The following is a 6,024-nucleotide window of genomic DNA, read 5'->3' as shown; positions in this document are numbered from 1 at the left end:
CCCGGGCCGAGGGCTGGGCCCCGGGGTGCCGGTCGGGGGGGAGCGGGGGGAGCTGCCCACGCTCCGGTGAAGGCAAACAGGCAGAGCCCTTCGGGAGACAATGAGCGTGCGGCTTGGGACAAAAAAATGACGCTTTAAAAGTTGTTAGTTTAAAAAAAAAAATCAAAGTAGAGATGATTTTAAAAAGGCAGAGAACTGAAAAAAAATCTGAAAATAAATTCCCTTAAAACTGAGATTAAAAAGTGCTGGGTAACGGGGGAGGGATGCGGGAAGGAGAGCGATGCTGGGGAAGTGTCCCTGTCCCGGGAGCGCTGCCTGCAGGCACAGCGTGGCGCATCCACCGGGACCAGAGCGGGACCACAGCCACCGTCACCCAGCCACGGCGTCCCCTGAGCTCTGGGGTCAGGCCTCTGAGCCCAGTTCTGCTCGGACGGTGGTCCCTGGGTGGGCTCTGTGGGTACTAATGATGCTGGTGGGCCTCAGGGCTGGGCTGTGCGGGGCTCCCAGGGCGTGGGAACCTCAGCGGTGGGGCTGGGGGCTCCCTTCCCAGGGTTGCAAGAGTTTCAGGAGCAGCACTGCAGCCCCAGCAGAGAGAGAGGAAAGGGCTCTTCCCCTTTATGCACCCACTGGTCAGGGTGGCCATGGCACTTACTTGTAGGTGGGCAAGAAGAAGAGGAGATGCTGCGGAGAGCAGAGTCTCTTTATTTATTTTTAAGAAATCAGTTACCTTAACAAGGGAGCCTTGGGACACTGGCTGCCCTGGATGGCCTCTCCTGATCACAGCTATCCAAGGTAATCTCTCCAGGGATGAGAGAGGTAGAAGGGAGAAGTGCTGTAGAGAGCACTCTTACGCGCAAGGTGTGAGAGTAGCAGCTTTAGCCCGGCTGGGGATGCTGGAAGTGCTCACACAGGACTTGACGGGGACTAATGAGCCCCAACACCTTTAACCAAGGCTGTGACTACCCTGAGGCAGGCTGGTGGATGGTACTAGATGAGTGTGATGAGTCACTGCCTAGTCCCTACAGGTGACACATTTGCAGGTGTCCTTGGTGTGGTGGAGGATATAGCTGCCAGGCTATGGACCAAATGACCCATGAAGGGTTTTACAGCCCCCTTGTCCCCTTCTGAGCTCCAAAATGGTGTGACACAAACTACATTTACCATATTTATATTCTATGCGCACGGTTGAACTTCTTCTGTCATCTGTCCCATACTGCTCACCTCCAGGGAAACGCATTTGCTAACTGTGCCTGGAGCAGTCAAGGAAGAGGGGAAGCCCTCCCACCCATTCCCAGCAGAGGCTTTTTAGTTGTGAGCTTGGGAAGAGTCCAACACACCCACACTCCTGTGATTAAAACTGGAGGGAAAAGCACAGACCGTGATGCTTGTTCTGTCTAGCGAGGGCTGTGGGAGTCGTGGGCCGGGTGTGGATGGCCGGTGAGGATGGCTGCTCGCAGCGGGGCTAGAGAGTTGCAAAGAGCTGCAGGCATTTTAGCTTCTGTTTTAAATGCAGATTGTTTGTAGGCAATTCCTGAAGGATTGTGGCCGGCAAGGTGCTCACATCAGCTCTAGGACGCTTGGGAGGCACTACGGCGATAGGGCTTTACTGATGCCATCTGTTCAGTATAACGGCTCACCCCGGATCGATGAAGAGGCATTACCTTGCACCTGCCCCCCTCCTCTAGGGCAGGGGGGATTCAGCTGGGGGAATCCAGTGCTTTACCCATAAAAGCACAGTTGTTCTGATCCACAGCTTTATCTTCCAGCATTGAAACCTTCCCTGTTGCCTTGCCTTGTGTGCTGCTTCTCCCAGGAGCCCCCTCACCCCTTGATCCATGTTACCCCCCAACCCCAGAGACAGCCACTGCGAATGCCCCAGCTCTTTACCTTCCTCTGGTCCTGAGCGGTCTGCGGCATCAACCTGCTCAGATTAATGAGACAGATGGACAGTAGGAGTGTGTGAGACTTGTTTTCTGCTTTGATTAGTTTTATCTCTTTTCTTAATATTACTCTGAATTGAGGGGGGAAAAAAAAATCTAGCTGTAAATGTTGCTGCTCTATTTAAGCTCGTTCTCACCTGTGCTCCCTCCCCGGGGTGGCTCCCTTCACACCCCCTTGGCTGGTTTTCCTGAGACTGGAAGCTCTTTGGGGTAGGGACTTCATGACTTGCTTGTGTTTGCTGTGTGGCAGAGGTCTTGTGGAGCAAGGTAATAATCCATATAATCATTTAATGTAGATTAGATTGTACCACACACGGAGACGGGGCTGAGTTAAAAGTGCATAGGCAATCTTGAGTGTGATGTTTGCAGTGATTATTTTCTTTACCATTACAACTTCTTTAATATAGTGCTTAGCGCAGTGCCTCTCTTATAAAGTCTTTTCCTTCTTCCTACCCCAAAATCAACTATGTGGCCCAGTTAAACAAGTTGCAGGCCTTGGCTGTGACACCATGGTATTGCTGGAGCATGGCAGAGAAACCAGTCAGTAGTGAGTTGTGGGAACTCAGCATGAGAGGATGTACCAGCAGGTTTCACAGGTGTATCCGAACAGCAAAGACTGCTCAAACTGCTGGGTCTCCAGCTTCATCACAGGCTTTCCGTCCCCGTGTGCAGAAAGTTGAGAGAGTCCCTGGTTCCCAAACCTGGCCCATTCCCTTTGGATCCCCTCTAGCCTGTTTCTCTGCCCTCACTTCCAACACAAACTCGTCGAATTCTTCTTTTCAGTCCTGCATGTCCCCAAGCTCTTTGGTAAAGATTTCAAATAACTTGGATAAATCTCAGTGTTCCCTCTTAATTTTTCCCCATCTCCTTGCCCATCAGTCCCAATTTTCCTCTGTGCCAAGTTTGTCCAGGGAGTGTTAGTGCTATCCTGTTCCCTTGTGTCTCTCCAGCTCATGCTCGTGTTTTTTCCTTCACTTTCCAGCCACAGCCTCAGCACCCTTTCCAGTTCCCAAACTCCTGATGGCTTCACCCAGCATATTCGTCCTTCCCCACCACTGCTCCTTCCCCAGCTCCTCACTGCCCACCTTGCCATCCCTGGCTGGGCTGCTAGTCCCCTGTGCTCCTGCGGCTTTAAGGATTGTTTGCAAATGGTATTTGTTGGGCTTTCACACCACGGTTGCTGTTACTATAGCCGGTGTTTGAGGTGCAGTGTCTAACACGTGCCAACCTTCCACCGAGCCAGGACGCCCCCCCGACAATGAGCATCGTTAAACTACTCGGCATCCACAGAGGTTTTCAAGACCTGACTGGATAAAGCCCTCATCTGACCTCATGGTTGGACCTCTTTGGAGCAGGATGCTGGACTAGACACCTCCAGGGGATCCTTCCCAACCTGAATTACCCTGTGCTGCTGTGAAAATAACCTTGCTTGCTAGATGTAAACAGAGCTTTCCTGGCTGGCACAACCTGCAGGCTTCTGATGAAATTTAAGTTCATATCCATACCATCTAAGTAGGATACGCCTATTCTGCCTTGATTGCTTTAAATGTTTTTACAAAACTCACTTGTTTTCGCAGCGGAGACCAAAAAGGAGCTCAAGCAGCTCCATGATAATGTATGCACGGCAGCTTGCAGAACTAGTACAGACTCCTTGGAGAAATGAGAGGAAGCTACCATGGCTCGTGTCAAGATTCACAGGAGATTCAGATCCTGCCGATATTGATTCCCTTCTGCTCAGCCTTTACTTTCCCTGTTCCCTCTTCCAGCAGTCTGGAAAGAGGTGGCCACATCCTGAACCTGCAGAGCACACAGCTCAGCCTGCAGGGAATGTTTGTCATGTAAATCACATCGGCAGCAGATTTTATACAGCAAAATAATACTACAAGGGTAGGTGTTAGCATAACAACTCTCTTTCTCATCCAGTGGTTAGGTACTAGCCTAGATCTTTTGGGTCCAAGTCCTTCTTTTGCTTCACCTAAGGCATAATCTGGGGTATAGGAGCTCTCTTTATTAGGCAGAACTGGGACTTCAGGCTCTGTATCCCATAAAGCCGGCTGATCGGATAAAGCCAGTATCCTGCCAAGCCCCTCTTTAAAATTACTGTTTTGATCCTATTTTCCTTTCATTAAAGGTTGGTCATGTCAGAACACGTGTTCTGCAGCATGTCCGCGAAAGGATGGATCCTGCTGCGGTTAGTTTCCTTCCGCATCCAGGCTCAGGCAATAGGTGCTGCTCACGGGGAGAGGAGCTGGGGCTTTTAAAAATAAGGAGGGTGACTTCTGCAGGGCCACCTGACAGAGGAAGGGCTGTGGAGGGGACCAGGGGATGATACTGCTGTACCGCACCTCATGGTGTCTCCCCACATGGTGTCTCCTCCCTCCACTGTGGGCAGGGAGCCCAAGGGGCTTGGCCAGGAGGGCAGTTCCAGGAGACACATGGGGAAAAATGCTGGAGACCTAATGTATATGGGAGAAAAAGGGCATCAGTGTTCAAACGTACCGTGCTGCCCTCCAGGGAAACCTGTTTATGTTTTCCTGCAAAGAAGCTGTGGAACTGCAGTGTAGAGGAATGAAGGCAGTTAATTATCATTGATAACATACAGCTGTGGGCTGGCTTCAGGGGCGGTGGGTTGGCTGACGTGGATAATGTGCAGCTGTGGCTGGTTCCTGCTAAGTAGTTAATTAGCTCTGGGGGTGAGGAAGAGGAGCACTGGGTGAAGACAGACCTGGAAGAAGCAGAGGGAGGAGAGAGTGCCCTAGATGTAGGAGAGACAAGGAGAAGGATACAGCAGAGGTAAGAAGCAGGGTGGACTGGCCTGAAGAGGATGAAGGAACAGCATGAACAGTAGATGAACCGTTGAAATCTTCTGGGGGATCAGTGGCTGTGCTGGGGCAAGGCGTGGGAACTACTTACTGAAGTTAACCTGGGCTGGGATGGTAAGAAAAGTCTTGTTGCAGCCGGCTAGTTTTGATAGTGCTGTGACACTGCAGGGCTGTCCTTACCTCTGTCCCTCCTTCCCACCTTGGAAAATGGACCCGTCTGGTCTGTGATGGATGCTGCTGCTGGACTTCTGCTATACTCTCTCGTGAGGCACAGCCTTTCAGCAGCTGGGGCTGTCAAGCCATTCAGGGAAGCAGCCCCAAATCTCAGCAAGGCTGGTTATTGCTCAGTGCCTGCCGCAGCCGTGGCTGGGGGTGGGGAGGGCGTGCAGCTTGGCCTTGGAGGCTGGTTATGGAACCATTGCTCTATTAGAACTGGAGGAGGGGTTCTGTGAACCAAACCCAAATGCTACAGCTATGGTTGCTCCTCAAGTTAGTGTCCTTTCTTCTAGCCCTCCTCCCCTCCACCTCAGCCTGGGGGTCCTCAGCATACAGGACCCCTCCTTAGCAAAGGTCTGCTGCAGCATCAGCTCCTTCTGTGGTGCCTGCACCTCTCATCTTCCTCACACCTCCTCCATCTGACAGGGCTTGTGGCATCTTGGCACTGTCAGTAATAGTACTGATGCTTCCTGTCCTACACGTAGGATCCCTGCTCAAACCCAGCTGCCTGGAACCCATGGCTCTGGGGTGTTTGTGCTGGTTTTCTGACCTCTCGGTTTCCCCAACCACTGGTCACAGCAACACACCGGTCTCGCAGGAATTTTTAATCCTCTGCTCATGTTTGAGGTGAGAGGCTGCACACAGACACATGTGCATGCAGGTGAGCTGGGAGGACTGTTGGTGGCCCTCTCCTGTCACTGACTGGTCTCTGGCCCCAGTGTCCACCTACAATTGCCTCTTGCCTTGGGTGGCCCTGTGTCACCACCCCACAGGGTGTTGTCACTGGGCAGTGGCTCTGGCCACCTCTCCTGTCCAGGCTGAGATGTGACTGACCGGCAGACATCCATGTGGCTGGGAAAGATGCAGGGAGATGCCATGCTTCCTACGTGGACTTGGAGTGTCCTAATCGCCTCTGGCTGAGGTGCCCAAGTATCCCACCAAACACTTCAGCCTCACACAGGAGTGTCGCCTCTGCCAAATTTTTGGCTTTCTAGCTCTGAGGCATGGTGACCCATGAGTAGAGCAAGAATGTTCCAGGAGATTTG

The sequence above is a fragment of the Falco naumanni genome, chromosome 5, assembly GCF_017639655.2.
Source record: "Falco naumanni isolate bFalNau1 chromosome 5, bFalNau1.pat, whole genome shotgun sequence".
Lineage (NCBI taxonomy): Eukaryota > Metazoa > Chordata > Aves > Falconiformes > Falconidae > Falco > Falco naumanni.
The sequence above is the reverse complement of the archived record's forward strand: the minus strand, read 5'-3'. Positions refer to the sequence as shown.